Below are 26,867 nucleotides of genomic sequence, written 5' to 3' on the forward strand. Positions count from 1 at the left end.
CATTTAAACTCTCAATTTCTTTTTCTTTTTCTTTCAAGCTCGCTTCTAGGTCTCTCCTAGCTACCTCAGCCGCAGTTTCTCTAGCAGACAGGTCATCTAATTTACCTAAAACTTCCCTGAGTCTGTCTTCACTTTCCTCACTTTTCACTCTCTTTTCTCTGATTATATCCAACAACTCAACTCACTCCGCCTTATATCTTTCTAGCTTTCCCTGAAGCGTTTGAAACTTTGTCAGCTCGGACAAAGACAGTTCCAGCTGTTTAGCTAGATTTAAGGCGAAACTAGATAGGACCAGAACTGCGTTCACAGACCCTCCTGTGTTAAGCTGGTTCGCTACCTTAGCTACTAAATCTACTTGCAGCTTCTCAATATCATCAAAGTTCAACTTTTCGATACCGCTCCAGTAACCAGGATTGTCGTCGCTAGAAATAGTACTTATAAGCGACTCCACTTCAGACATTTTAGCAGCCATTGTCATTACGTCAGAGAAACTTTAAGAGTATTACTTTTTTTCCTTTTACCAAAATACAGTATGGAATCTAAACACCCGAGCAGATGGATTTCCAATCAGCACACGTTACACTAAACGCTAGAAAACAGGGGGATTTCTTTACGCAGTTATCAGCACACCCGGTATTCGCGTATAAAAGCCGCAGTGCTGTGCTGAACTTGAACTCACAGCAACATCAGTTATTCTGTGCGATTGAGTCTCATTTCATTCTAAACTCGCCCACCCAGGGACGCCATTAAATGTAGTGGTTTGATGGGTTTACTGAGACAATTATTAATTGTAGCAGTAATCACGAGGTTGTTCCTTGGGGCTTTTAGAAAATCAATCGCCAGAACAACTAACAACGCACACACACGGGTTCAATACACGAGATACATTTATTAATATAAATTGTGCACCAAACATATACTAGTCTGCCTGGATACGAGCGGCAGACCTTACTGTGAGGGTTATCAATATACAAGATATATAATCTCGAAGAGATGCAAACACAAAGAGATACACAACAGAGAATATATGTCAATATATATCGTTCGGTTACCAAATCGCTAATCAGTGTTATTACCCATTGTTACTCTAAACTCGGAAGTAAATACATTACTCATGAATTAAATTGATAACAACTTGTGTTGAGGTACAATTGAATTCTCGAGACGCAATGTAGAACATGGGGTTAACTTATCCACTGTGTATGGATTTGGAATTTCCCGGCACGAACACCAAACCAGCTGACAAGCTCTGTTGCAGCCTCTGTTGCAGCGGTTGTCCAATGGGCGTTGTGTCGGCGTCCTCTGGCTACCGGCCAACCAGTCAAGGTGCAGCTCGGAGTAGGACGGGAGGAGGAATCTGACTGCGGCGCGCAGGGCAGTCGTTGCTCCAAGGGGATCTACCAGCAGTCCGGCTGGCTAGTAGAAAGTCTCTATGCACAGAGTGTGACCGCGAGTCCTCACAAGTCACTCTTTTGCCTGGGAAGAAACTGGTTCGTTCCCGGTCCAGCGCTGCTTCTGAATAAGCTATTCAGGTTGTCGACGAGGGTCCAACTGTAGGCTGCCGTTGATCAAACGGAGCATTCACGTTAGAATTCTGAGTACGTACGGGATGCTTGGCCTCGCGCTTAGAACAAAGTCCAAGTCCCTATGCAGACAACAGCAGTTGTCACGTGATTGTCTCTGAGGATGCGCGAAAATGGCCAAGGAGAGCCCCAATCTGAGCTTGCGCTCCCTTTTCGACCAAGACACAGATGTGTGCTGATTGGTTGAGAGTTTGGCGGGCATTGGAGACCCACGTGGTATTACCACGCCCTGCCAGTCCCTGATTGGTTGGTCAAGGTGAGATATAAGTCACTTACTCTTGACACTTAAGAATGCAGTCCAGATGTCCATTCGGCACTCCCTAGACAGATAGGCGCCAATGGATGACCATTGATCATGATAGCCAGGCTTAGCTAAGTGCATCCTTGTCTGGGAGCTGTTCCTTATCAAAAGAAAACAACTTAAATCAGTCTGCATGAATACTTTCTCTGTGGCTGCACCACAGAGATGGGGGGTGAGATGGGGCTTCATTTAGGACAGCATACCAACGCTTAATTCTGTCTTATTAACAAGCATTGCCGCTACACTTGCATCCCAACTTTTGCAACTCGCAACTGAAAACCCACTGAAGCTAAGCAGGTGTGAGCCAGGTCAGTACCCGGATGAGGGTGAGCTACAGGGAAAAACAAAGCTTCCAGCTGGAAGTGGTGTTAATGGGCGTTCACTCTGAAGTCTGTACGGGTCCCAATGTCCCAATATAGTGACGGAGAAGCTGTGTTGTAAAAGGGCGCTGTCTTTTGGATGAGATGTAAAACCGAGGTCATAGTGCTCTGTGGTCATTAAAAATGACCACCAAAACCTTTGACAAAAGCTCTTGGTAATTGATGGTCTTCAATAATGCTTCTCCTTTAGGTACATTTTAAATCAGCTGAAAAATGCTGTGAAATGGGGGGGCACTTCAGGCCAGTGTAGGATTTGGGTTACAAGAACCATGAAACTGCACGAGAAAGCCCGTACACTGAATTACACGGCTTTCTATTCAAAGGACAAAAGAAATTCCCTGAGTTTGATTTTTTGCAGCACAGAGAGGACCACTGTTGTGAGGCCGGTTAGCTCAGTTGGTTAGATGGTGGTGCTAGTAACGCCAAGGTTGCGGGTTTGAGCCGCGTACGGGCCAGGTCCTTTTCTCCTCTCTTACCAAAGCTGTTAGGTTCCTTTCCGTGGTGAGATGGGTTGTCATGCAACGCTGCCACATAGCGCCGACAGACAAGAGTGTTGCGGGAGAAGAGAAATGTGTTTGAAGATTTAAGAGTGTCTTAGGTGCAGCCAAAATCAAGTGTCACAAATGCAAGTGGTTGGATTTCCATTGTTTAATATGGTAAAAATAAGCGGAAGTAATCTGCCGGTCCGGCACAGTCTGCCATGCTTTTGTCATTTACTGTAAAGTGGTGTCGAACTGGGTGTCGAACTGGAGCCTCACCATTTGCATATGTGAGGCTCCAGTTATACATCGAGTGTCACATTAAATGACAAAAATGAAGAGAGTTAAAGCAGCTGGAGAGGTTTTCTTACAACTTTTGAGCTGACACAGTTTTGGAAAATGTTTCCTTCACGCTGCACTGTACAACATAGGCAGCCAAGAGTCTCCAAAACAAAACAGAATTGACAGATAGGAGAAAATTCCCACTCGTCCTGAAGTTCCAAAAATCAAGCACTGAGCGTAAACAAAGTGTCTAAGTAGCGTGGGAATGCTAACCCTAACCCTAGCTGGAGTTTGAGCAATCCAGCACTGGGCGTAAAAAGATGAGTCAAAGTAACGTCTAATCGGATTAGTTTCCTTAGAGCTGGTTCAGAGTTTGCTGAAGAGTTTACCCAGTGGGCACTGATTCGTCGAATATACGTATATTCACGGCGAAAATACGGCTATACGTATATATACGTCGCCTCGACGTATAATCAAAGTCGAATTGCAACTGTAAAATCGACGACATTAATAAACGCATATATAACGTCGAAAACACATCTAACACAGTGCCTGAGGCTTTTTACTGTATGTATCGTGTGTGCCACAACTAGGAGTATACGGCACTCTGCACAGTGTACGAAGTAAATTATTTTCGCAGTAATTAATTTACACGTGTATAATAAATATAGTAAATATAATAAATTAATTACTGCGAAAATTACTTCGTACACTGTGCAGAGTGCCGTATACTCCTAGGTAAGTTAGGTACATCTTTTTGCCCAAAACTGAAGGGGCGACATTCCTCCCTCCCCCCGTGATGCCAGGCCTGTCCCCATCCTATTCCATAATGTCATTATACTGTATATAATACCATACAACAGTGACCGATCCTTACTAACTGCATGCGTTAAAATTGCACATCAGCTCATAGCAGGGGGCACATAGCCGCGATGTATTATCAATGTTAAATTTCAACCATAATATCGACAACATTAATAAACGCATACGTTGAGAAAATATCGAACCCAGCATATTTTCCGGTTATATACCACAATGCATTGCTAGTATTCGTTGGTCACCATTTTGGACACGTTTTTCAAACGTAGAAGTATATCCGCAAATATCTCAGCAATCCTCTTTTGACGAGTAAGTATGAACAATAATAATACTATCTGAATACATACAGATCTTTCTTAATATTATTTTGATTAAAATAGTAAGTGAATAAGCAAAAAATGGCACATAAAAATAGTGGAGCTTTTTAAACGTCTGTACTTACTGCGCCCCATAAGAAATCGTTTGTCCCCGTTCAAAAGAGGTTGTGCGATGTCCTGCAGCGTTCGTAAAGCAAACCTTTGACAGTTTGAAAAGAGGAATTTATTCTGCTTCCTGTGCGTGCAGTAGTTACAAAGTTGAACGCCTTTACACGATCTGCTGCAGTTTTCAGTGGGCGGGCGTTGTCAAATGGCTTGGAAAAACGCACTGTGTTTCGGCTCGGCAAACATCGTGAGCAGTGTCCTGCATGTTTTCTGTGTATAGCTGTCTTTTAACGCATACAGAATTCATTCGAAATGGGGAATGGTGTGAATGGGGAAGATGACACTAAATCGTTTTGCCGTTTCTCTATTCTTATTCTATGTTGTACTTTCAAACTTTGGGTACTCTTTAATTAGGACAGACTTTATTGCTCAACTTCTATGATGCAAGCCAAATTTTATACATTTATTTCAGCTTTGAGCTTAGTAAACCGTTCATTTTTTAGATTATACTAAAGAAGATATTAATCATCATTTATTTGGGAAGTAATATTATATAATTTTCTCCTAGCTGCGGTGCTGAAGTCCCACCCTACATCAACAGAAAAAGAAATAAAGGAGCACGCAATGTGTTACTTGAAGAATGCATATGCAAGGCAGGGGGCCAGGAGATCTGGACACTGAAAATACTAGGTTTTTGGTTCTAACTGTTAGGACAATTACACAGGGTTTGCAAATAGTGGACAAAAATCGTCTTAACTTCCATTGTAATATTTTTTTTTCTTGGAAATATAGAAGTTGTACATTTTAAAATGTATATTTGAATCAAAATGTGGTTTTAAGTTAGTGTGTTAATGTAATTAGTTTGTGTTTGCCGTTACTATACTGTATATTGCCATATTACCAGAATTTGTAGCTGAAGTTTAAGACTAGTTGTGTTTTTTATGATTATTGCCCATATGTTGATTGTTGATTGATTGTATACAATGTATAATTTGAAATACATATTTTTCAGGTGTGAATGTGTATTTTCAGAATAAATTTCTAAACCAAATCATTGGGTTGATTTACTAGTTTCTACACCTGTAAAACCTAACTTTGATGTATAATAGACCTCTACCCATATATGTATAATAGACCTCTAAAGTTATCCGTATAATAGACCTCTAACCATATACATATAATAGACCTCTAAAGTTATCCGTATAATAGACCTCTACCCATATACGTATAATAGACCTCTAAAGTTATCCGTATAATAGACCTCCAACCATATACGTAGAATAGTCCTCTAAAGTTATCCGGAACTCCTACCATATATGTATAATAGTCCTCTAAATTTATCCGTATAATAGAACTCCAACCATTTACGTATAATGAACATCTAATCATAGACGTATAATTGACGTATAACAATAGACGTATATTAGAATTTCATTCTAGACGAATTGCAGACCACATTTAGACGTCTTAAGGTATGCGTTTAATAGACGTATATTATACGTCTTTTGCCCACTGGGTTACGTCTCAACAGAAACGCTCTTTAGCTCTTTCAGTGTTATGCAGAGAAAAGCGTCTGTCGAGATCACTTTTGAGTCAGCGCGAAACGCCGTGTGCTGTCAGTTTGATTTCATATTGCTCGTAGCGGCGCCCGGCTTTTGTCTGTCAAACGTTAGGTTGCGCTTCTTCATGCTGCATCGTCGGCATGAGTGGAGCTTTTTAAACGTCTGTACTTACTGCGCCCCATAAGAAATCGTTTGTCCCCGTTCAAAAGAGATTTTGCGATGTCCTGCAGCGTTCGCAAAGCAAACCTTTGACAGTTTGAAAAGAGGAATTTATTCTGCTTCCTGTGCGTGCAGTAGTTACAAAGTTGAACGTCTTTACACGATCTGCTGCAGTTTTCAGTGGGCGGGCTTTGTCAGATGGCTTGGAAAAACGCACTGTGTTTCGGCTCGGGAAACATCATGAGCAGTGTCCTGCATGTTTTCTGTGTATAGCTGTCTTTTGACGCATACAGAATTCATTCGAAATCATTGATTTCTCCAATTATCAAGGGTCCCTTAAAGGATGAGTCAAAGTAACGTCTAATCGGATTAGTTTCCTTAGAGCTGGTTCAGAGTTTGCTCAAGAGTTTACCTTTCACAGATGTGCAAAGAAGAATGTTGGGGGTGCACGCTTCAAGGTGCCTTACAGTGCGTCGTTTCCGAGAAAACCGAGAAAACAAAAACGTTCGCAATCGCTCTTGTAATGGTGATTGTGGTTGTCTGCTCCGCGAGTCCTCGGTCTCCGGCCGTCTGATTGGCGCTCTTTTCTTTGGGGGGCGGGAAGTGTCCGGCCGCAGGGGATCTTGGGACCTTGCCTGCATAGCGGCTTCCCAGAGTGCGTCGTTTCCGGCACAGTGTGGCCGGGTGTTTTCCGAGTTATCGCACGGATTGGGCACACTCGCAAACCGTGAGCCGCAGGCTATGAGCCCGGAGCTGAACGGGCCCCACTGGCTCGTTTGTAAGGCCAGGTGTATTGCCAACCACGACCGGCAGGGCAGAGGCCTTGAAGGCGGCCTGGGCTCCTGCAGCTGTGCAGCCACGCACTCTGGTTTCTCTTCATCTTGTACAAATCTTTCGCCTTTTACTAAAGATTTCCATGGAGAGGAGCATGAATGAGTTCCCTGCAATTTTTGTGCTTCCCTGCTTTTGGGTGGCGGGCAGCTGGGCTGGTCAAAGAGAGAAAACAAGCACGTTCGCAATCGCTCTTGTAATGGTGATTGTGGCCGTCTGCTCCGCGAGTCCTCGGTCTCCGGCCGTCTGATTGGCGCTCTTTTCTTTGGGGGGCGGGAAGTGTCCGGCCGCAGGGGATCTTGGGACCTCGCTTTGCATAGCGGCTTCCCAGAGTGCGTCGTTTCCGGCACAGTGTGGCCGGGTGTTTTCCGAGTTATCGCATGGATTGGGCACGCTCGCAAGCCGTGAGCCGCAGGCGATGAGCCCGGAGCTGAACGGGCCCCACTGGCTCGTTTTTAAGGCCAGGTGCATTGCCAACCACGACCGGCAGCGCAGAGGCTTTGAAGGCGGCCTGGGCTCCTGCAGCTGTGCAGCCATGCACTCTGGTTTCTTTTCATTTCGTACAACTCTTTCGCCTTTTACTAAAGTTTTCCGTGGAGAGGAGCATGAATGAGCTCCCTTCAATTTTTGTGATTTCCTGCTTTTGGGTGGCGGGCAGCTGGGCTGGTCAAAGAGAGAAAACAAGCACGTTCGCAATCGCTCTTGTAATGGTGATTGTGGCCGTCTGCTCCGCGAGTCCTCGGTCTCCGGCCGTCTGATTGGCGCTCTTTTCTTTGGGGGGCGGGAAGTGTCCGGCCGCAGGGGATCTTGGGACCTCGCTTTGCATAGCGGCTTCCCAGAGTGCGTCGTTTCCGGCACAGTGTGGCCGGGTGTTTTCCGAGTTATCGCACGGATTGGGCACGCTCGCAAGCCGTGAGCCGCAGGCGATGAGCCCCGAGCTGAACGGGCCCCACTGGCTCGTTTGTAAGATCTGCGGCAGATCGTGTAAAGACGTTCAACTTTGTAACTACTGCACGCACAGGAAGCAGAATAAATTCCTCTTTCAAACTGTCAAAGGTTTGCTTTGCGAACGCTGCAGGACATCGCACAATCTGTTTTGAACGGGGACAAACGATTTCTTATGAGGCGCAGTAAGTACAGACGTTTAAAAAGCTCCACTCATGCCGACGATGCAGCATGAAGAAGCGCAACCTAACGTTTGACAGACAAAAGCCGGGCGCCGCTACGAGCAATATGAAATCAAACTGACAGCACACGGCGTTTCGCGCTGACTCAAAAGTGATCTCGACAGACGCTGTTCTCTGCATAACGCTGAAAGAGCTAAAGAGTGTTTCTGTTGAGACGTAACAAGCTTGTTTCTTTCTACCATGATGTTACCATGACAAAATCTGTCTTTAAACACCTTGCTCAGTCTCTGACGAGACTGTCAAGAATTGCTTTCGCCGATTGTATTGCAAACCGGCGGAAGCGGGGTATTGGGAAAAGTTTTCAACTAGCAATAATCTATACTGCCACTGCGCAAAGCTGACGGTTGCCAGGCAACCGCGTGGATCCTATGGAAATCGTTATCAATCGTCTCATGGCATGTCTTTGCTGTAACGCTTCATATTTGCGGCCGGACACTTCCCGCCCCCCAAAAAAAAGAGCGCCAATCAGACAGGCGGAGACCGAGGACTCGCAGAGCAGACGGCCACAGTCGCAGTAATAAGAGTGATTGTGAGCGGTTTTGTTTTCTCTCTTTGACCAGCCCAGCTGCGCCCCACCCGAAGGCAGGAAAGCACAAAAACTGTATGGAACTCATTCATGCTCCTCTTCATGGAAATCTTTAGTAAAAGGCAAAAGATTTGTACGAGATGAAGAGAAACCAGAGTGCGTGGCTGAACAGCTGCAGGAGCCCAGGCTGCCTTCAAGGCCTCTGCCCTGCCGGTCGTGGTTGGCAATGCACCTGGCCTTACAAACGAGCCAGTGGGGCCCGTTCAGCTCCGGGCTCATCGCCTGCGGCTCTCGGCTTACCTGGCAGGGGAGATACCTTGATCAGCCTGTAGTTGGAGTAGTTGGATTGTTTTCTTGTTTTGTGGAAGCAGTGTTTGTTTTGCAGTTTGAGATGGCAACCTTTGGATCCCGCAAGAATGCTGTACGTTTTGAGCTTTTGGATGACCTCTTCATGGATCGTATGCAGTTCAGCAGAAAAGTGTTACAGAAGGAACTTGGCTTTGAACCTCGGCACTTGGATTTCATCTTTGCTCTCCCAGGTCAGAAAGCATTTGAGGTTGTATTTGCTACCTATCCTCTGTTTGAACAATGCGTGGATGTGTTTGAGGCAAAAAGAGGGAAAGTTCCTGCACTTGAGAAGATCAACTTGCAGCCTCTGACACAGAGAGAGAGGAAAACGGTGCATGTTGTTATGTTCTCGGAACTGGCAAAGACGGCGGACATTCACACCTGGCTTAACTAGTACTGCACCGTCCACCATGGAACTGAGGTTAGAGATGTTGACGGTATAAAAACAGGAGCAAGGAAATTCGAGGTTCGCTTACTACCGGACAATGTAAATGGAGGCTTAAGGCACCTGCCCTCTACAATCCGGCTGGGCGCCTGCAATGGCTATGTTTTTTATGTGGGACAACCAAAGGTGTGTCGGCGCTGTGGTGCTGTGGGACACCTGGCATCTTCCTGCACTGTGAAATTCTGCAAGACCTGTGGCAAACAGGGACATTTAGCCTCTGACTGTTCAATGCTGCCAAAGTGCAATTTATGTGGCTCGGAAGGACACGTTTTTAAGAACTGCCCTCACGCCTACGCCAATAAACTCAAAATGAGAAAGGATGAGGCAGTGCTTGTTTCAGCCAAACCGGCCCGAAAAGCCAAAGCAAACAACAAGTCAAACAAAGAACCCTTGTTGGACAAAGAGTCTCAGCCTCCAGCCAGGATCAGTCCTGCTGTGGCTCCGGGGCCGGTGGAAGAGAAATCCACTACGCTCCCACAACCGCAGACTGCACCAGACAAGCACGAGGGTTTGAAAACCCCCGAGAACAGCGAGGACCCCTCCCCCACTCCTGCTCCTCAGAACGAGGGCCAGTGTGGGGCCCCCCGGTGGAGCGGGTCCAGCGACGATACCCAGGATTCAGCGGAGCTGCTTTTCTCAGACTCTGCAAGTGCTACAGATGCCCTCCTCTCCTCCATCCAGTCCATCACGGAGGATCTGCAACAGCTGGTGGGTGAGGGGGAAGAGGAGACTGGTGCATCGGCTGCACCCCTTTCCCCTCAGTGCTCCCAGGAGCTGGACTTGAGGAAAAGGAAAAATGACTCTGTTTTCTCCCCGAGCGAGGAGGAAGGAGAGCATGGCGATGGGGACAGCTGGAACCCCTCCACCCCTCCTTCTGCCCCCTTCCTTGAAATGGACTCCGTGAATGCTTTTACTGCTGCCACCCTGATGAAGGCTCATTCAGAGGATGGCTGGCAGGAAATTGGTAAGAAGAAACAGAAAAAGAAGAAGGTAACAGGTGAGACCGAAGAGAAATGTGTTTTGTAAAGACTGGTTCCACTTTCTTATGTAATATGGCTCTAAACATAATTTCTCTTAACACCAGAGGTATCAATGACGGAGTTAAATGTCAGTGTGTCTTTGATTACCTCCAGCAGAGAGAGGGAGATGTGTTGATGTTGCAGGAGTGTGCTTTAGCCTATCAAGAGAGGTATAAAAGCTTTGAAGATAGGTGGGATAAAGGGCCTTCTGTTTGGTCAGGGGACAATAACAACAGAGCCTCTGGCATGGCCATTCTTTTCAAAGGATGGGCTTTCAAATTGAAAAGTATTCAGAGGGTCATAGATGGCAGGTTGCTGTGTGTGGATGTGGAATGGGGGACCGTTAACCTGCGGCTAATCAATGTGTATTGTCCTACTGACGTGGGAGGAAGGGTGGAGCTACTCAAGGCACTCTCTCCCCTATTGTTAAGTAGCACAGACGTGATAGTGGGAGGGGATTTTAATTGTATCTTAGAGCACACAGACAGGCAGTCTAGCTCTCCGATAAAATTGGATTCCAGCTCACTGGCCCTGCAAAACTTAGTTCAAGACTTTAAACTCTCAGACACATATAGATGTATATATCCCACAACAGCAGGATATACATGGTCAGGGAGGAATAGCAGCTCCAGAATTGACTATTGCTTTGTCTCAGAGAGAGTGAAAGTTGTTGGGGTCACCCTTCAGCCTGTCTTCTTCTCAGATCATCAGGCTTTAGGGTGTAGAGTGGAACTCCAGGGCGGGACTGTCTTTGGCCCAGGCCTCTGGAAGCTCAACACAAAGCTGCCAGAGAACGAGGGGGTAGTATCCCGCTACAAGGAGAAACTATCACAGTGGCTGTCCTTGCAGTGTCTGTACGGGTCAGTAGGAGAGTGGTGGGAGGAGGTGAAGATGAGGACAAAGGCCTTTTTCATGGCTGAGGGAAGGAAGGCTGCTGCCAGACGGAGAGGAGTGCTAGCCAGGAAACAGAGGCAGCTGCAGCGTCTCTACACGATGCTGCACAGTGGCTTCGATGTGCTCGAGGATATCACCCTTTTAAAAAAGGACATCCGGAGCATAGCCGAAGAAAGTAGTCGAGGAGTGCTGTTAAGAGGCAGAGTGCAGTTCTTGGAAGAAAATGAGAAGTGTACTCGCTTCTTTTTCAGGAAAGTGGTAGGCTCCAAGTCTGTCATGGAAAGTGTAGTTGATGAGGAGGGACGAGAGAGAACAGAGCCGAGTGCTATCCTCTCCTGCACCGAGGCCTTCTACTCAAGACTGTACAGCTCTACAGAGGTAAAGGATGAAGAAATTCATTTTTTTACCTCAAAGCTAGAAAACGTTTTGAGTGAAGAAGATAGGGAAGTACTTGAGAGGGATTTGACAGTAGAAGAGCTGAGACAGGCTATGGAGAGCTTACAGAAGGGGAAAACTCCAGGTGCTGACGGGCTCCCTAAAGAATTTTATTGCACCTTTTGGGATCTGCTTCAGGATCCGCTACTGGTCCTATTCGAGGAAAGATATAAGACAGAATTGCTGCCTGACTCCTTAAGAGAAGGCACTATTTCTCTCTTGTTTAAGAAAGGAGCAAAAAATGACATAAAGAACTGGAGACCCCTCAGCCTGTTAGGCGTGGACACTAAGATCCTGTCCAAAGCCCTTTTCCTGCACCTACAAAATGTAGTGGCCTCACTGGTAGGGAAAGAACAGACTTGTGGGATAGCAGGACGCCTGATGAGCGACAACCTGGCCTTGTTGAGGGATGTCTGTCTGTACTCTGAGGATCGCTCCCTCCCTCTTTGCATTTTAGGTGTAGACCTAGAAAAGGCCTTTGACCGCCTAAACCGGCAGTACTTAACATCGGGACTTGAGCACATGAAGTTTGGCCCCATCATGAGAAAGTGGATTAACCTGCTGTACACAGGTAGCAACAGCAGAGTCATGGTTAATGGCAATAGATCACGCCCCTTTGAAGTCTGTTCAGGGGTGAGGCAGGGCTGCCCATTATCCCCCTTGTTATGCGTTTTGGCTATGGAGCCCTTAGCCTGTGCCTTGCGCCAGGATCAGGCCATTAATGGGATACCAGTGCCTGGAAGTGGGGGAGGAGAGGTAAAGACATCTCTATACATGGATGACGTCACCCTGCTCCTCTCTGACAATGCCTCAATTAGCAGAGCTCTGCAGTGCTGTGATCGTTTCTCTTTGGCTTCCTCTGCAAAAATTAACAAATCTAAGAGTGAGATTTTTTATCAGAACTGGAGGGAGCCAAAAGAAGGACATGATCTCAGGCTGCAAGAGAAGAGAATTAAGGTCCTGGGGGTGTATTTTGGAGAAGAGATGGGAACAGTAAATTGGCAGAACAAATTGCCAATCTTAAACAAAAAACTGATGCAATGGAAGGACCGAGACCTCACCATGACAGGGAAGGTGCTGGTCATCAAAGCCGAGCTCTTGCCTGTCTTGAATTTTCTGGCTTCTACCTTCCCAATCCCACACCGTGTTGCGGCGGTGATGAGGAGATTGATGTTTCAATTTCTATGGGGTGGGAAGCAGGAAAGACTCAGAAGGGAAATAATGTACAGGCCGCTACCCTCAGGGGGGAAGTCTGTCCCAGATATTGCTACGAAGCTGCTGTGCATTTTCCTGGCCTCTGTGCTGAGAGGCTTTGCAACAGCACCTGCAGCGCGTACCTGGACTTATTTTTCCAGGCTCTGGGTAGGTAGGGAGGTGTTCAGAGTGTGGGGTGTCAGACCCAAGCTGGACGTCCCACTCTCTGACACATGCCCTGCAATTTATGGGACAGTTAAAAGTTTTCTAAGATCTCACCCAATTGGCCATATTCCCCTCCGAGATGTCAGCGTCCAAAAACTGGAAGATTTCGTTGCACCCCAGAACAATAGGCAGACCCATGTGGGCATTTTAACATCAGCCCAAACAAGGAAGGTGTGGAAACACACATCCTCTAAGTTTCTGTGCAACATTCACAGAGATTTAGCCTGGAGTGTCGTCCACCAGTGCTTACCGGTACGAACTTTCTTGTACCGTAGGGGCCTCACCCCCAGCCCTCGCTGCGTTAGGGTGGGCTGCGGCGAGGAGGAGACTGTATCCCATCTCCTGTGGTCCTGCTTTTTTGCTAAGGCCTTCTGGGCACAGTTTGAAGATTGGTTGCTGGCTCTCTCGCCCCAATTTACCCTGACCGCTGCTTTCGTCATATACGGCATCTCTCCTGTCAAACTTCCTCCTGACGTGTTTGACAGGATCTGGGCCGTGGTGAACAGTGGGAAAGTTGCCCTGTGGAGAGTGAGGAACATGGGGCTGTTCAAAGGCATCAAGATCCCAGTCAAGGCAGCAGGTAGCCTGGCCCTGTTCATCACCCGAGAGAACTATTACCTCAGAGATCTGTGGAGAGAAGGGAGGGAGGAAGCAGAAAATCTGTGGGAAATAGAGAGCATAGGTCAATATCTCAAGAAACTGTGAAAAACATTATCAAGTTTAAGTAAAGAATGTGATTTGCACCAGAAAAAAAGAAAATTGTTGCTATGTAACTGTTACCGTGTCAAAATGTAATGAGATGTGATCATATATACTGTTTTAAGTATGTATATTAATGTAAAGCTTTCTGATTTGTGATGTCCTGTATTTTTTTGTGAAAAGAAAATAAAGTTCTTAAAAATCGAAATCGGTTCACCCAGGGCGAGGCTCGGCCATTGCACTCCGGCTGTGCTGACCCCTGCGAATTCCCCAAATGTGGGAATCTCGACTGCATAATTTCTGGTAGTGGGGGACTGCGTTCGCGCTCTCCCCTGATGTGCTTGGTCCAAAATCAGATACGGGAGGGTTAGGACACCACGAGCTGCGTGGCTGCGGAAGGATCCCGGTTCGACAGGAGTGGACGCCGCTGCTGGTTCTCGCTGGCTTTTAGTTAGGGGTCCGGAGAAGCATCTCAAGCTAGTTCCACTACTCCTTCCGGACGTTCATTCCCTTTTCAAAGTCAGTCGTTTTGCTGTAGTCTGCGTTCTTTAGGCTGATTATCGAGGTTAGCCTTTATTTGGTCATGGGGGGCCTCGGTACTGTATGCTGAGTCTAAAGACAGTTTCACCCGTTTTCTGATTGCTCGGTTCTGTACCAGTGCAGACATGTCAAACAGTGAATGGCTGTACCTCTATTGTATCCGTGCTCAATGAATGAAATCGGTAACAAATGAATATATGTCTAGTTATACGAAAAACGAGTGGTTTATCGACTCATCTTCATTTGCAGATTTAGAGGCAGCTTCGATATTCGTTTTACAGACGGGTTTTTTTTTTTGAATATGGGTCACACACATGCCACAGCAACAAAACATCTCTAGAGATGAGGCTATAGATCACCTTTCCATCCTGCAGGTTTTCCTCCCAAAGCCTACGGCACCAACGGCGACCCCAGCTGGCCGGGAGAGCAAAAGCTTACAGCACCTGGTATTCCCAGGCAGTCTCCCATCCAAGTACTAACCAGGCCCGACGCTGCTTAGCTTCCGAGATCAGACGAGATCGGGCGTGTTCAGGGTGGTGTGGCCGTAAGCGAAAGCCCCGGCGCCTGACTCGCTACTTGAAGCTGTGTGTGGCGGGGGTTCCGTGCCCCCCGAGCGGGACTGAAGGATCGTTCGTGTGCAACTCTTTGGAAAGGAGCTGCTTTCCAAATCGCATTGCGTGCCTGGATGTTGGCGAATGCGCTCCCTTGTGTTGGCTCGTCCCGCACTGGAGGAGGACAAACAATCTGCACGGAGGAGCACCAGGCAAGTCTTCACCAGACAAAAACCTCCAGTGCACAGCACTCTGGAAACATTTCGGGGCTTTCGCGTGTTTATTTCAGCACGTAAAGCGCACCGGTCCAACACGTCGGCCGGGTGCGCGGCGCCTCCGCCCTCTTGTGGCCTTGCGGCGTCAGAGCAAGAGGCTCCTTCTCGCTGCCCTTCCGCTGTGTTGCAGGGCCCCGAGAGGGAACCCGGAGCGCGCACTTTGTGGGGGGCGGGGGACCGCGTTCGCGCTCTGCCCCCGGTCTCTTGCGCGAGTACTAAATCTCACGGACAGGGGGGCCTCGTCATTGATTGTTACAGGTGAGACGGGGATTAGGAGGAGACCCCGACTGATGGGTAAAGGGGAGCACTAACACCAGAGGGACACCCCCGGCGTCTCTTTTTGAGAGACGCCCTGGGGTTTCCTAATGGCCAAGGAGGGTCGGGACCTCGGTTTGACGCCTCCCCCGAAGGACGGCGCCTGTTTGTGCAGCAGAGTGTCGCCATCAGGAGGCTGGGGCGTAAGAGAGCCACACAGCCCGCAGGGTGAGCGCTCCCTACTGGTCCCAGTCACACCTCTTGCAGGAGCAGCAGCAACCGGAGCTTTTCCGGGGTGGAATCTCCCATCCGGGTGCCGGCCAGGCTCACACCTGCTGGGCTGCCCCGGGGGTGAGCCCAGTCGAGAGTCGCAGGGCCAGATCTAGTCACCGGGGAGAAACGATACAAGTGAAGGATTGCTCGGCTCTCGGCACTTGAAAAGACCGACAAATGTCTCGTTCCCGCCGGAGCTGAATGTACCCGCATGTGTGGTGTCGTCTTCTTCCCCCGCCCCGCTGTGTTTGCTGTATTGTCTCTGAAGCCGGCCCCCCCGAGACGAGACGGGCTGTTCCTGTGCCCCAATTAACACTTTACAGGTGCCATTCCCCGGTATTGTGGCCATTGTCGGTGCTCACACGCGATAAGATAAGGCGGAGGAGAGCGGGGCATGCCCAGCGGCAGACATTCAAGGAGGGGGCAGTGCGAGGTGAGGTGAGGTGCGACACGCTGGAGCCCCGACGCAGCTAATGCGGAGCACTTGTTGGACTGGCATCGAAAGGACGTGTGCGCACGGAGCGAGCCTTCCCTGCGGCGGAGCGCGGGAACTTTCTCCCCCCTTCCCGCTGCAGGAGTTGTGTGCACTGTAGCGGTGCCGAGAGAAAAGCACAGAAGGCAGCAGGCTCTGGAGAGCAGGTAAGAGACGGAGCCTTGTGGGCAGGCGAGCAGGCCCGTTTTTTGGAAATTGCTGAAAAGGTTTGTTCGGTGTGTGGCAGGCGCACGTCGCGAGCTTACGTGGCGATCTGCCGGTCTGGAGTTATGCAAATGAGGCCGAATTGCATCCCGGGACATGCTGCGAATGCGCAACGGCGACTGCAGATGTGTAGGAAACGGCGCGCTCGTTTTCTCGTTTTGCCCACACTTTTTAGTGTTAGTGTGGCGTGTGAGTGTGTGAAAGAGTGGGCCCAGCAGGAGGCGGTGGCGTGCGGGGCGAGGAGGTGGCCTAGGCTGCGCGATTTGTGCTGTGGGTGCGGGCCGCTTGCAGGGGCCTGTTTAACTCATACTTACCTGGCAGGGGAGATACCTTGATCAAGAAGGAGGTTCACCCAGGGCGAGGCTCGGCCATTGCACTCCGGCTGTGCTGACCCCTGCGAATTCCCCAAATGTGGGAATCTCGACTGCATAATTTCTGGTAGTGGGGGACTGCGTTTGCGCTCTCCCCTGATGTGCTTGGTCCAAAATCAGATACGGGAGGGTTAGGACACCACGAGCTGCGTGGCTGCGGAAGGATCCCGGTTCGACAGGAGTGGACGCCGCTGCTGGTTCTCGCTGGCTTTTAGTTAGGGGTCCGGAGAAGCATCTCAAGCTAGTTCCACTACTCCTTCCGGACGTTCATTCCTTTTTCAAAGTCAGTCATTTTGCTGTAGTCTGCGTTCTTTAGGCTGATTATCGAGCTTAGCCTTTATTTGGTCATGGGGGGCCTCGGTACTGTATGCTGAGTCTAAAGACAGTTTCACCCGTTTTCTGATTGCTCGGTTCTGTACCAGTGTAGACATGTCAAACAGTGAATGGCTGTACCTCTATTGTATCCGTGCTCAATGAATGAAATCGGTAACAAATGAATATATGTCTAGTTATACGAAAAACGAGTGGTTTATCGACTCATCTTCATTTGCAGATTTAGAGGCAGCTTCGATATTCGTTTTACAGACGGGTTTTTTTTTTTGAATATGGGTCACACACATGCCACAGCAACAAAACATCTCTAGAGATGAGGCTATAGATCACCTTTCCATCCTGCAGGTTTTCCTCCCAAAGCCTACGGCACCAACGGCGACCCCTGCTGGCCGGGAGAGCAAAAGCTTACAGCACCTGGTATTCCCAGGCAGTCTCCCATCCAAGTACTAACCAAGCCCGACGCTGCTTAGCTTCCGAGATCAGACGAGATCGGGCGTGTTCAGGGTGGTGTGGCCGTAAGCGAAAGCCCTGGCGCCTGACTCGCTACTTGAAGCTGTGTGTGGCGGGGGTTCCGTGCCCCCCGAGCGGGACTGAAGGATCGTTCGTGTGCAACTCTTTGGAAAGGAGCTGCTTTCCAAATCGCATTGCGTGCCTGGATGTTGGCGAATGCGCTCCCTTGTGTTGACTCGTCCCGCACTGGAGGAGGACAAACAATCTGCACGGAGGAGCACCAGGCAAGTCTTCACCAGACAAAAACCTCCAGTGCACAGCACTCTGGAAACATTTCGGGGCTTTCGCGTGTTTATTTCAGCACGTAAAGCGCACCGGTCCAACACGTCGGCCGGGCGCGCGGCGCCTCCGCCCTCTTGTGGCCTTGCGGCATCAGAGCAAGAGGCTCCTTCTCGCTGCCCTTCCGCTGTGTTGCAGGGCCCCGAGAGGGAACCCGGAGCGCGCACTTTGTGGGGGGCGGGGGACTGCGTTCGCGCTCTGCCCCCGGTCTCTTGCGCGAGTACTAAATCTCACGGACAGGGGGGCCTCGTCATTGATTGTTACAGGTGAGACGGGGATTAGGAGGAGACCCCGACTGATGTGTAAAGGGGAGCACTAACACCAGAGGGACACCCCCGGCGTCTCTTTTTGAGAGACGCCCTGGGGTTTCCTAATGGCCAAGGATGGTCGGGACCTCGGTTTGACGCCTCCCCCGAAGGACGGCGCCTGTTTGTGCAGCAGAGTGTCGCCATCAGGAGGCTGGGGCATAAGAGAGCCACACAGCCCGCAGGGTGAGCGCTCCCTACTGGTCCCAGTCACACCTCTTGCAGGAGCAGCAGCAACCGGAGCTTTTCCGGGGTGGAATCTCCCATCCGGGTGCCGGCCAGGCTCACACCTGCTGGGCTGCCCCGGGGGTGAGCCCAGTCGAGAGTCGCAGGGCCAGATCTAGTCACCGGGGAGAAACGATACAAGTGAAGGATTGCTCGGCTCTCGGCACTTGAAAAGACCGACAAATGTCTCGTTCCCGCCGGAGCTGAATGTACCCGCATGTGTGGTGTCGTCTTCTTCCCCCGCCCCGCTGTGTTTGCTGTATTGTCTCTGAAGCCGGCCCCCCCGAGACGAGACGGGCTGTTCCTGTGCCCCAATTAACACTTTACAGGTGCCATTCCCCGGCATTGTGGCCATTGTCGGTGCTCACACGCGATAAGATAAGGCGGAGGAGAGCGGGGCATGCCCAGCGGCAAACATTCAAGGAGGGGGTAGGGCGAGGTGAGGTGAGGTGCGACACGCCGGAGCCCCGACGCAGCTAATGCGGAGCACTTGTTGGACTGGCATCGAAAGGACGTGTGCGCACGGAGCGAGCCTTCCCTGCGGCGGAGCGCGGGAACTTTCTCCCCCCCTCCCGCTGCAGGAGTTGTGTGCACTGCAGCGGTGCCGAGAGAAAAGCACAGAAGGCAGCAGGCTCTGGAGAGCAGGTAAGAGACGGAGCCTTGTGGGCAGGCGAGCAGGCCCGTTTTTTGGAAATTGCTGAAAAGGTTTGTTCGGTGTGTGGCAGGCGCACGTCGCGAACTTGCGTGGCGATCTGCAGGTCTGGAGTTATGCAAATGTGGCCGAATTGCATCCCGGGACATGCTGCGAATGCGCAACGGCGACTGCAGATGTGTAGGAAACGGCGCGCTCGTTTTCTCGTTTTGCCCACACTTTTGAGTGTTAGTGTGGCGTGTGAGTGTGTGAAAGAGTGGGCCCAGCAGGAGGCGGTGGCGTGCGGGGCGAGGAGGTGGCCTAGGCTGCGCGATTTGTGCTGTGGGTGCGGGCCGCTTGCAGGGGCCTGTTTAACTCATACTTACCTGGCAGGGGAGATACCTTGATCAAGAAGGAAGTTCACCCAGGGCGAGGCTCGGCCATTGCACTCCGGCTGTGCTGACCCCTGCGAATTCCCCAAATGTGGGAATCTCGACTGCATAATTTCTGGTAGTGGGGGACTGCGTTCGCGCTCTCCCCTGATGTGCTTGGTCCAAAATCAGATACGGGAGGGTTAGGACACCACGAGCTGCGTGGCTGCGGAAGGATCCCGGTTCGACAGGAGTGGACGCCGCTGCTGGTTCTCGCTGGCTTTTAGTTAGGGGTCCGGAGAAGCATCTCAAGCTAGTTCCACTACTCCTTCGGGACGTTCATTCCCTTTTCAAAGTCAGTCGTTTTGCTGTAGTCTGCGTTCTTTAGGCTGATTATCGAGGTTAGCCTTTATTTGGTCATGGGGGGCCTCGGTACTGTATGCTGAGTCTAAAGACAGTTTCACCCGTTTTCTGATTGCTCGGTTCTGTACCAGTGCAGACATGTCAAACAGTGAATGGCTGTACCTCTATTGTATCCGTGCTCAATGAATGAAATCGGTAACAAATGAATATATGTCTAGTTATACGAAAAACGAGTGGTTTATCGACTCATCTTCATTTGCAGATTTAGAAGCAGCTTCGATATTCGTTTTACAGACGGGTTTTTTTTTTTGAATATGGGTCACACACATGCCACAGCAACAAAACATCTCTAGAGATGAGGCTATAGATCACCTTTCCATCCTGCAGGTTTTCCTCCCAAAGCCTACGGCACCAACGGCGACCCCTGCTGGCCGGGAGAGCAAAAGCTTACAGCACCTGGTATTCCCAGGCAGTCTCCCATCCAAGTACTAACCAGGCCCGACGCTGCTTAGCTTCCGAGATCAGACGAGATCGGGCGTGTTCAGGGTGGTGTGGCCGTAAGCGAAAGCCCCGGCGCCTGACTCGCTACTTGAAGCTGTGTGTGGCGGGGCTTCCGTGCCCCCCGAGCGGGACTGAAGGATCGTTCGTGTGCAACTCTTTGGAAAGGAGCTGCTTTCCAAATCGCATTGCGTGCCTGGATGTTGGCGAATGCGCTCCCTTGTGTTGGCTCGTCCCGCACTGGAGGAGGACAAACAATCTGCACGGAGGAGCACCAGGCAAGTCTTCACCAGACAAAAACCTCCAGTGCACAGCACTCTGGAAACATTTCGGGGCTTTCGCGTGTTTATTTCAGCACGTAAAGCGCACCGGTCCAACACGTCGGCCGGGCGCGCGGCGCCTCCGCCCTCTTGTGGCCTTGCGGCGTCAGAGCAAGAGGCTCCTTCTCGCTGCCCTTCCGCTGTGTTGCAGGGCCCCGAGAGGGAACCCGGAGCGCGCACTTTGTGGGGGGCGGGGGACCGCGTTCGCGCTCTGCCCCCGGTCTCTTGCGCGAGTACTAAATCTCACGGACAGGGGGGCCTCGTCATTGATTGTTACAGGTGAGACGGGGATTAGGAGGAGACCCCGACTGATGGGTAAAGGGGAGCACTAACACCAGAGGGACACCCCCGGCGTCTCTTTTTGAGAGACGCCCTGGGGTTTCCTAATGGCCAAGGAGGGTCGGGACCTCGGTTTGACGCCTCCCCCGAAGGACGGCGCCTCTTTGTGCAGCAGAGTGTCGCCATCAGGAGGCTGGGGCGTAAGAGAGCCACACAGCCCGCAGGGTGAGCGCTCCCTACTGGTCCCAGTCACACCTCTTGCAGGAGCAGCAGCAACCGGAGCTTTTCCGGGGTGGAATCTCCCATCCGGGTGCCGGCCAGGCTCACACCTGCTGGGCTGCCCCGGGGGTGAGCCCAGTCGAGAGTCGCAGGGCCAGATCTAGTCACCGGGGAGAAACGATACAAGTGAAGGATTGCTCGGCTCTCGGCACTTGAAAAGACCGACAAATGTCTCGTTCCCGCCGGAGCTGAATGTACCCGCATGTGTGGTGTCGTCTTCTTCCCCCGCCCCGCTGTGTTTGCTGTATTGTCTCTGAAGCCGGCCCCCCCGAGACGAGACGGGCTGTTCCTGTGCCCCAATTAACACTTTACAGGTGCCATTCCCCGGCATTGTGGCCATTGTCGGTGCTCACACGCGATAAGATAAGGCGGAGGAGAGCGGGGCATGCCCAGCGGCAGACATTCAAGGAGGGGGCAGTGCGAGGTGAGGTGAGGTGCGACACGCCGGAGCCCCGACGCAGCTAATGCGGAGCACTTGTTGGACTGGCATCGAAAGGACGTGTGCGCACGGAGCGAGCCTTCCCTGCGGCGGAGCGTGGGAACTTTCTCCCCCCCTCCCGCTGCAGGAGTTGTGTGCACTGCAGCGGTGCCGAGAGAAAAGCACAGAAGGCAGCAGGCTCTGGAGAGCAGGTAAGAGACGGAGCCTTGTGGGCAGGCGAGCAGGCCCGTTTTTTGGAAATTGCTGAAAAGGTTTGTTCGGTGTGTGGCAGGCGCACGTCGCGAGCTTGCGTGGCGATCTGCCGGTCTGGAGTTATGCAAATGAGGCCGAATTGCATCCCGGGACATGCTGCGAATGCGCAACGGCGACTGCAGATGTGTAGGAAACGGCGCGCTCGTTTTCTCGTTTTGCCCACACTTTTGAGTGTTAGTGTGGCGTGTGAGTGTGTGAAAGAGTGGGCCCAGCAGGAGGCGGTGGCGTGCGGGGCGAGGAGGTGGCCTAGGCTGCGCGATTTGTGCTGTGGGTGCGGGCCGCTTGCAGGGGCCTGTTTAACTCATACTTACCTGGCAGGGGAGATACTTTGATCAAGAAGGAGGTTCACCCAGGGCGAGGCTTGGCCATTGCACTCCGGCTGTGCTGACCCCTGCGAATTCCCCAAATGTGGGAATCTCGACTGCATAATTTCTGGTAGTGGGGGACTGCGTTCGCGCTCTCCCCTGATGTGCTTGGTCCAAAATCAGATACGGGAGGGTTAGGACACCACGAGCTGCGTGGCTGCGGAAGGATCCCGGTTCGACAGGAGTGGATGCCGCTGCTGGTTCTCGCTGGCTTTTAGTTAGGGGTCCGGAGAAGCATCTCAAGCTAGTTCCACTACTCCTTCCGGACGTTCATTCCCTTTTCAAAGTCAGTCGTTTTGCTGTAGTCTGCGTTCTTTAGGCTGATTATCGAGGTTAGCCTTTATTTGGTCATGGGGGGCCTCGGTACTGTATGCTGAGTCTAAAGACAGTTTCACCCGTTTTCTGATTGCTCGGTTCTGTACCAGTGCAGACATGTCAAACAGTGAATGGCTGTACCTCTATTGTATCCGTGCTCAATGAATGAAATCGGTAACAAATGAATATATGTCTAGTTATACGAAAAACGAGTGGTTTATCGACTCATCTTCATTTGCAGATTTAGAAGCAGCTTCGATATTCGTTTTACAGACGGGTTTTTTTTTTTGAATATGGGTCACACACATGCCACAGCAACAAAACATCTCTAGAGATGAGGCTATAGATCACCTTTCCATCCTGCAGGTTTTCTTCCCAGAGCCTACGGCACCAACGGCGACCCCTGCTGGCCGGGAGAGCAAAAGCTTACAGCACCTGGTATTCCCAGGCAGTCTCCCATCCAAGTACTAACCAGGCCCAACATTGCTTAGCTTCTGAGATCAGACGAGATCGGGCGTGTTCAGGGTGGTGTGGCCGTAAGCGAAAGCCCTGGCGCCTGACTCGCTACTTGAAGCTGTGTGTGGCGGGGGTTCCGTGCCCCCCGAGCGGGACTGAAGGATCGTTCGTGTGCCACTCTTTGGAAAGGAGCTGCTTTCCAAATCGCATTGCGTGCCTGGATGTTGGCGAATGCGCTCCCTTGTGTTGGCACGTCCCGCACTGGAGGAGGACAAACAATCTGCACGGAGGAGCACCAGGCAAGTCTTCACCAGACAAAAACCTCCAGTGCACAGCACTCTGGAAACATTTCGGGGCTTTCGCGTGTTTATTTCAGCACGTAAAGCGCACCGGTCCAACACGTCGGCCGGGCGCGCGGCGCCTCCGCCCTCTTGTGGCCTTGCGGCGTCAGAGCAAGAGGCTCCTTCTCGCTGCCCTTCCGTTGTGTTGCAGGGCCCCGAGAGGGAACCCGGAGCGCGCACTTTGTGGGGGGCGGGGGACCGCGTTCGCGCTCTGCCCCCGGTCTCTTGCGCGAGTACTAAATCTCACGGACAGGGGGGCCTCGTCATTGATTGTTACAGGTGAGACGGGGATTAGGAGGAGACCCCGACTGATGGGTAAAGGGGAGCACTAACACCAGAGGGACACCCCCGGCGTCTCTTTTTGAGAGACGCCCTGGGGTTTCCTAATGGCCAAGGAGGGTCGGGACCTCGGTTTGACCTCTGTTTGTGCAGCAGAGTGTCGCCATCAGGAGGCTGGGGCGTAAGAGAGCCACACAGCCCGCAGGGTGAGCGCTCCCTACTGGTCCCAGTCACACCTCTTGCAGGAGCAGCAGCAACCGGAGCTTTTCCGGGGTGGAATCTCCCATCCGGGTGCCGGCCAGGCTCACACCTGCTGGGCTGCCCCGGGGGTGAGCCCAGTCGAGAGTCGCAGGGCCAGATCTAGTCACCGGGGAGAAACGATACAAGTGAAGGATTGCTCGGCTCTCGGCACTTGAAAAGACCGACAAATGTCTCGTTCCCGCCGGAGCTGAATGTACCCGCATGTGTGGTGTCGTCTTCTTCCCCCGCCCCGCTGTGTTTGCTGTATTGTCTCTGAAGCCGGCCCCCCCGAGACGAGACGGGCTGTTCCTGTGCCCCAATTAACACTTTACAGGTGCCATTCCCCGGCATTGTGGCCATTGTCGGTGCTCACACGCGATAAGATAAGGCGGAGGAGAGCGGGGCATGCCTAGCGGCAGACATTCAAGGAGGGGGCAGGGCGAGGTGAGGTGAGGTGCGACACGCCGGAGCCCCGACGCAGCTAATGCGGAGCACTTGTTGGACTGGCATCGAAAGGACGTGTGCGTACGGAGCGAGCCTTCCCTGCGGCGGAGCGCGGGAACTTTCTCCCCCCCTCCCGCTGCAGGAGTTGTGTGCGCTGCAGCGGTGCCGAGAGAAAAGCACAGAAGGCAGCAGGCTCTGGAGAGCAGGTAAGAGACGGAGCCTTGTGGGCAGGCGAGCAGGCCCGTTTTTTGGAAATTGCTGAAAAGGTTTGTTCGGTGTGTGGCAGGCACACGTCGCGAGCTTGCGTGGCGATCTGCCGGTCTGGAGTTATGCAAATGAGGCCGAATTGCATCCCGGGACATGCTGCGAATGCGCAACGGCGACTGCAGATGTGTAGGAAACGGCGCGCTCGTTTTCTCGTTTTGCCCACACTTTTGAGTGTTAGTGTGGCGTGTGAGTGTGTGAAAGAGTGGGCCCAGCAGGAGGCGGTGGCGTGCGGGGCGAGGAGGTGGCCTAGGCTGCGCGATTTGTGCTGTGGGTGCGGGCCGCTTGCAGGGGCCTGTTTAACTCATACTTACCTGGCAGGGGAGATACCTTGATCAAGAAGGAGGTTCACCCAAGGAGAGGCTCGGCCATTGCACTCCGGCTGTGCTGACCCCTGCGAATTCCCCAAATGTGGGAATCTCGACTGCATAATTTCTGGTAGTGGGGGACTGCGTTCGCGCTCTCCCCTGATGTGCTTGGTCCAAAATCAGATACGGGAGGGTTAGGACACCACGAGCTGCGTGGCTGCGGAAGGATCCCGGTTCGACAGGAGTGGATGCCGCTGCTGGTTCTCGCTGGCTTTTAGTTAGGGGTCCGGAGAAGCATCTCAAGCTAGTTCCACTACTCCTTCCGGACGTTCATTCCCTTTTCAAAGTCAGTCGTTTTGCTGTAGTCTGCGTTCTTTAGGCTGATTATCGAGGTTAGCCTTTATTTGGTCATGGGGGGCCTCGGTACTGTATGCTGAGTCTAAAGACAGTTTCACCCGTTTTCTGATTGCTCGGTTCTGTACCAGTGCAGACATATCAAACAGTGAATGGCTGTACCTCTACTGTATCCGTGCTCAATGAATGAAATCGGTAACAAATGAATATATGTCTAGTTATACGAAAAACGAGTGGTTTATCGACTCATCTTCATTTGCAGATTTAGAGGCAGCTTCGATATTCGTTTTACAGACGGGTTTTTTTTTTGAATATGGGTCACACACATGCCACAGCAACAAAACATCTCTAGAGATGAGGCTATAGATCACCTTTCCATCCTGCAGGTTTTCCTCCCAAAGCCTACGGCACCAACGGCGACCCCTGCTGGCCGGGAGAGCAAAAGCTTACAGCACCTGGTATTCCCAGGCAGTCTCCCATCCAAGTACTAACCAGGCCCAACACTGCTTAGCTTCCGAGATCAGACGAGATCGGGCGTGTTCAGGGTGGTGTGGCCGTAAGCGAAAGCCCTGGCGCCTGACTCGCTACTTGAAGCTGTGTGTGGCGGGGGTTCCGTGCCCCCCGAGCGGGACTGAAGGATCGTTCGTGTCCCACTCTTTGGAAAGGAGCTGCTTTCCAAATCGCATTGCGTGCCTGGATGTTGGCGAATGCGCTCCCTTGTGTTGGCACGTCCCGCACTGGAGGAGGACAAACAATCTGCACGGAGGAGCACCAGGCAAGTCTTCACCAGACAAACACCTCCAGTGCACAGCACTCTGGAAACATTTCGGGGCTTTCGCGTGTTTATTTCAGCACGTAAAGCGCACCGGTCCAACACGTCGGCCGGGCGCGCGGCGCCTCCGCCCTCTTGTGGCCTTGCGGCGTCAGAGCAAGAGGCTCCTTCTCGCTGCCCTTCCGCTGTGTTGCAGGGCCCCGAGAGGGAACCCGGAGCGCGCACTTTGTGGGGGGCGGGGGACCGCGTTCGCGCTCTGCCCCCGGTCTCTTGCGCGAGTACTAAATCTCACGGACAGGGGGGCCTCGTCATTGATTGTTACAGGTGAGACGGGGATTAGGAGGAGACCCCGACTGATGGGTAAAGGGGAGCACTAACACCAGAGGGACACCCCCGGCGTCTCTTTTTGAGAGACGCCCTGGGGTTTCCTAATGGCCAAGGAGGGTCGGGACTTCGGTTTGACGCCTCCCCCGAAGGACGGCGCCTCTTTGTGCAGCAGAGTGTCGCCATCAGGAGGCTGGGGCGTAAGAGAGCCACACAGCCCGCAGGGTGAGCGCTCCCTACTGGTCCCAGTCACACCTCTTGCAGGAGCAGCAGCAACCGGAGCTTTTCCGGGGTGGAATCTCCCATCCGGGTGCCGGCCAGGCTCACACCTGCTGGGCTGCCCCGGGGGTGAGCCCAGTCGAGAGTCGCAGGGCCAGATCTAGTCACCGGGGAGAAACGATACAAGTGAAGGATTGCTCGGCTCTCGGCACTTGAAAAGACCGACAAATGTCTCGTTCCCGCCGGAGCTGAATGTACCCGCATGTGTGGTGTCGTCTTCTTCCCCCGCCCCGCTGTGTTTGCTGTATTGTCTCTGAAGCCGGCCCCCCCGAGACGAGACGGGCTGTTCC

At 51.7% G+C, this 26,867-nt stretch overlaps 12 non-coding genes and 2 pseudogenes across 12 annotated transcripts; 7 read left to right on the forward strand and 7 right to left on the reverse strand.

Annotated features, from left to right (window-relative positions):
- The first annotated feature begins 6,847 nt into the window (after nt 1-6,847).
- LOC148631984 (U5 spliceosomal RNA) lies at nt 6,848-6,962 on the forward strand. The gene has a single exon (XR_015934521.1). It is a non-coding gene; the product is annotated as a U5 spliceosomal RNA (small nuclear RNA).
- A 393-nt stretch (nt 6,963-7,355) lies between these two features.
- LOC148631985 (U5 spliceosomal RNA) lies at nt 7,356-7,470 on the forward strand. The gene has a single exon (XR_015934526.1). It is a non-coding gene; the product is annotated as a U5 spliceosomal RNA (small nuclear RNA).
- A 759-nt stretch (nt 7,471-8,229) lies between these two features.
- LOC148631986 (U4 spliceosomal RNA) lies at nt 8,230-8,344 on the reverse strand (annotated as a pseudogene).
- Nucleotides 8,345-8,574: 230 nt separating this feature from the next.
- Nucleotides 8,575-8,691, reverse strand: LOC148631987 (U5 spliceosomal RNA). Its single transcript, XR_015934522.1, has one exon. It is a non-coding gene; the product is annotated as a U5 spliceosomal RNA (small nuclear RNA).
- A 5,264-nt stretch (nt 8,692-13,955) lies between these two features.
- Nucleotides 13,956-14,125, forward strand: LOC148631988 (U1 spliceosomal RNA). The gene has a single exon (XR_015934502.1). It is a non-coding gene; the product is annotated as a U1 spliceosomal RNA (small nuclear RNA).
- Nucleotides 14,126-14,761: 636 nt separating this feature from the next.
- On the reverse strand, nt 14,762-14,880 carry LOC148631989 (5S ribosomal RNA). Its single transcript, XR_015934506.1, has one exon. It is a non-coding gene; the product is annotated as a 5S ribosomal RNA (ribosomal RNA).
- Nucleotides 14,881-16,687: 1,807 nt separating this feature from the next.
- On the forward strand, nt 16,688-16,851 carry LOC148631990 (U1 spliceosomal RNA). Its single transcript, XR_015934528.1, has one exon. It is a non-coding gene; the product is annotated as a U1 spliceosomal RNA (small nuclear RNA).
- Nucleotides 16,852-17,487: 636 nt separating this feature from the next.
- On the reverse strand, nt 17,488-17,606 carry LOC148631991 (5S ribosomal RNA). The gene has a single exon (XR_015934509.1). It is a non-coding gene; the product is annotated as a 5S ribosomal RNA (ribosomal RNA).
- Nucleotides 17,607-19,413: 1,807 nt separating this feature from the next.
- On the forward strand, nt 19,414-19,577 carry LOC148631992 (U1 spliceosomal RNA). Its single transcript, XR_015934499.1, has one exon. It is a non-coding gene; the product is annotated as a U1 spliceosomal RNA (small nuclear RNA).
- Nucleotides 19,578-20,213: 636 nt separating this feature from the next.
- Nucleotides 20,214-20,332, reverse strand: LOC148631993 (5S ribosomal RNA). The gene has a single exon (XR_015934507.1). It is a non-coding gene; the product is annotated as a 5S ribosomal RNA (ribosomal RNA).
- A 1,807-nt stretch (nt 20,333-22,139) lies between these two features.
- LOC148631994 (U1 spliceosomal RNA) lies at nt 22,140-22,303 on the forward strand. The gene has a single exon (XR_015934539.1). It is a non-coding gene; the product is annotated as a U1 spliceosomal RNA (small nuclear RNA).
- Nucleotides 22,304-22,939: 636 nt separating this feature from the next.
- Nucleotides 22,940-23,058, reverse strand: LOC148631995 (5S ribosomal RNA; annotated as a pseudogene).
- Nucleotides 23,059-24,846: 1,788 nt separating this feature from the next.
- LOC148631996 (U1 spliceosomal RNA) lies at nt 24,847-25,010 on the forward strand. Its single transcript, XR_015934500.1, has one exon. It is a non-coding gene; the product is annotated as a U1 spliceosomal RNA (small nuclear RNA).
- A 635-nt stretch (nt 25,011-25,645) lies between these two features.
- Nucleotides 25,646-25,764, reverse strand: LOC148631997 (5S ribosomal RNA). Its single transcript, XR_015934504.1, has one exon. It is a non-coding gene; the product is annotated as a 5S ribosomal RNA (ribosomal RNA).
- Nucleotides 25,765-26,867: the final 1,103 nt, after the last annotated feature.

This window comes from Lepisosteus platostomus, unplaced genomic scaffold (assembly GCF_059453375.1).
Source record: "Lepisosteus platostomus isolate fLepPlt1 unplaced genomic scaffold, fLepPlt1.hap1 Scaffold_72_H1, whole genome shotgun sequence".
Classification (NCBI taxonomy): domain Eukaryota; kingdom Metazoa; phylum Chordata; class Actinopteri; order Semionotiformes; family Lepisosteidae; genus Lepisosteus; species Lepisosteus platostomus.